This window comes from Tenrec ecaudatus, chromosome 1 (assembly GCF_050624435.1).
Source record: "Tenrec ecaudatus isolate mTenEca1 chromosome 1, mTenEca1.hap1, whole genome shotgun sequence".
Classification (NCBI taxonomy): Eukaryota; Metazoa; Chordata; class Mammalia; order Afrosoricida; family Tenrecidae; genus Tenrec; species Tenrec ecaudatus.
This window is the reverse complement of record NC_134530.1, coordinates 221890878-221894312: the sequence shown is the minus strand read 5'-3', so window position 1 is coordinate 221894312 and position 3435 is coordinate 221890878. Positions and strand designations below refer to the sequence as shown.

General features: G+C 45.4%; 1 pseudogene; it reads right to left on the bottom strand.

Annotated features, from left to right (window-relative positions):
* Positions 1 to 720: 720 nt before the first annotated feature.
* LOC142437331 (activated RNA polymerase II transcriptional coactivator p15 pseudogene) lies at positions 721 to 1063 on the bottom strand (annotated as a pseudogene).
* Positions 1064 to 3435: the final 2372 nt, after the last annotated feature.

Sequence of the window (3435 nt, the reverse complement as noted above, 5' to 3'; positions counted from 1 at the left end):
ACCTGATCTTCTGCAGAGTGTAGAGCAGACAGCCCCTCCACAGAGCACTAGAGACAGGCAGCATACACTTGTTATGAGTTTTCCGACAAGCCACGTTGGCTATCCAACTACATCTCTTAAGATGTGATACAGCAGAGTTAGTGATGGTAGTTCCCGTATCCTATTTTAATTACGAGTGCTTTACTGAAATGACATAGACGGTTCCACTGACATCCACAAACCAGCACAATATATTCAAAGAATAAAAGCTGTACAAGAAAAATCAGTAACAGAAACTGGAGGGAAAGCAGGGAGGGGTGTCAAATTAATATTGGGGTAGCAAAGTCGAAACAGTCTAGGCATTTGGTTGGAAGAGAACAGAGGAAGTATGGATTTTCCAAATCAAGAGTTTATTAGTTTAATACAACACATTCTTTTGAAATTCAAAAGTCTACGCACATTGACTTTAGGCCTTAAACAGTACCTACTTCTCTGGATCAAAAGGGGCCACAACAGTTACTTGTGCCTTTCTTTCACACTAAGTGGTGGGCACAAGTAATCCTCCTTACTAAAGCCGACAAATAGCTTCACTGGAAACATTTTTAATAAAAAGTATTCATCTTGCAAATTGTTCTGCAATCCAAATATACAATAGCTTGGAAAACAACCGTTAAGAAATGAATGTCAGTAGAGAAGACAGGTCACACAATGGGCACAGGACTGGTTGGACATGGCTGGATTCTATAGTTTCCCGGCTGCGTCATCAAGGTCAGACATCTGCTCCTTCAGCTGGCTCCACTGCTCCAGGTTTAATTTCACCTTGATCCATCCAGTGTTGTCGAATATCAATTCGGACTCTCCCTTTGGAGTGCTGAACCCTGACGTACCGCATTCTGCCCATCTGGACCATGTCCCCATCTCTGCTGCTGCTGCTGCTCTGCTTGGAGGAAAACAGGGTTCTGGAAGTTTCCCCAGTTTTTGCTTCTTAACAGATTGTTCGGGCAACGTGCTTTCTCCTCTTTAGCTTTCTGTCTACTTCACTGCCAGGTGAGTTGGAAGAAACAAGTGCCTTTGAGTTCAGCATTGCTCTGTTCACACAGCTGAATGGTCTCCTGCTTGCTCCCTGGAGACTCCCCCTTCTACGTCTTCAGGGCCTGGTCTCACCTGATAACCTGTCCAAAGAATGTGAGACAAAGCCTCGCCAGCCTTGCTTGTAAGGAGCGCTCTGGCTGTCCTTCTTTCGAGGCAGATCGGTGTGTTCTGTTGACAGTCTACAGTGCTATTGAATGCTCTCGGGCAGCTCCATGATTCACATGCATCTATTTTTCTTCAGTCTTTCCTTAGTTGGTGTCCAACTTTGACAGGTATGTGAGGTGATTAAAAACACCACGGCGTGGGTCAGGCACACCTCACACCGCAAAGTAACATCTTTGCTGGTCAACACGTTCACGAGGTCTCATGCAGCCGACTTACCCAATGCAACGCAGCCTGTGATCTCGTCACTGCTGTATCCAGGGCACTGACTGTGGATCCAAGCAAGCTGAAATGTTTGACAACCTTAATCTTTCCTCTGTGTGCCACGATGCTACTAATCGGGCTGACTGCGAAGATTTGGGTTTCTTCCCACTGAGCTGTGACCCACACTGCAGGCTGCAGCCCTTGATCTTCCTCAGCAAGGGCTTCGGGTCCTCCTCCCTTTCAGCAAGGAAGCTTGTGTCATCTGCATATTACACGTAGTTAATGCCTTCCTCCAAATCTAGCGTTGCTTCTCTAGAGAATCCAGCCCAATACAGGGCTTTCTGAGAAAACACCACAGCAAAATTTAGACAAAATTTGCACCAGTGAGAACTTGCCCGTGGTCATCTCCATACCACTCAAAGAAGCCTCCCTGCCGTAAGTGGATGCTGACCATTAGCACCTTCCAGGACTGAGCAGAACTGCCTCTGGGAGTTTGGGAGACCGTAACTGTTTCATGGAGTAGAAAACCCCATCTCTCTCGGGAGAAAGAGTGGATGGTTTCAGACTTCTGACCTTGCAGTTAGCAGCTCAACGCCCACCCATTATACCAGCCAGCTGCTTCCTATTTCCCACTGAGATCCTTCAACACAATTTGTTTGGAGTAATCCCATGCAAGTATGAGCTGGGCCACTCGACTCACCCTCATAAGCTGAGCTAGTATACGTCAGACGGTTTGGGGCCCTGAGGTAGAGAAGATTCGTCCTTTCATGCAGCTTATATTCCAGTTGAACTGACAGAAAATGGTCAAATAAAAAAACAGATGAGATAGATCCTGGTCCTCAGCAAGCAATAAGAAGAAAGTCAACCTAGAAATGTGATGGAGGAGATGCCACTTTAGATAGGGCCGCCAGGGGACATCTCTCCAAGAAGGGAGCCTGCGGCCTGCGAAGGGGGCAATGAAGAACATCCTGCAAAGGAGATTCAGGAGGAAAGAAGAATCAGCACCGAAGCCCTGGGGTGAGCAAGAGCCTGGTGTGTTCGGGAGACCAGGGCGCTTATGGCTCCGCAGAAGGGAGTGGATGAGTGAATTGAAAGGGGATAGAAGATAAAGTTATAAAAGGCTGGGAGCAGCTCACACAAGAAGCAAGTTCTGGCAGTGATAAAGAGATAGCATAGTGTTCATATTTCACTAATACTCACATCACTCTAAATTATAAGGACAACTTGAAGACTCGTTAAATAGCTTAGGCAGAAGATCATCGTGATGGTGGTCATGATGGAAATGTTTTTAAAATGCGGATGGCAGCACTATTCCCAATAGCCCAAAGGTGAAAACAGTCTAACTGCCATCAGTCGGCGCGTAGGTAAGCAGAATGTGGTACATACGTACAACGGAACCCTACTCAAGCAGCCAGAGAATGCGATAGTGTACACGGAAGTTTGCTGCATCGCGCTGAGCTGACTGAAACAGAAGGTGTTGCAGAACTCCACTTACAAACAAAGGGAAGAAAAGATAACATCAAGAAAAAAGTTGATTAGTGGTTAGCAAGGGCAGGAGGAAGGATGAAAAGAAGGCTTAATGGTGACAGAAATACTGGTTTAAGGATAACGATTCTGTTGAGTCGGTGTGTATTTTGGGGTGTACATTCACAGCAGCAACAACAAAAACACATTGATATGTTTTTAAAGGTTATAAAAAACATGCATAGAAAAAGAAATGTAGAAAAATTCAGGAGAGAATAGATATTTGAGGGAGTGTGAAAGAGAAAATGTCTGACAATTGACCAAATAAACTACTTTTAAGAGGTAAATAGTTTAGCCACATCTGTGATGTGCCCTGGTGTTATAAGTGTTGGCCTGCTACCCATAAGGTTAGGGGTTCTATCCCACTAGCATCTCCATGGGAAAAAGTCGAGGCTGTCTGCTCTCGTAGAGACTTTTGGTCACGGAAACCCGATATAGAGTTTTTATGATTTGACTTATCAACTAGATGCAGTG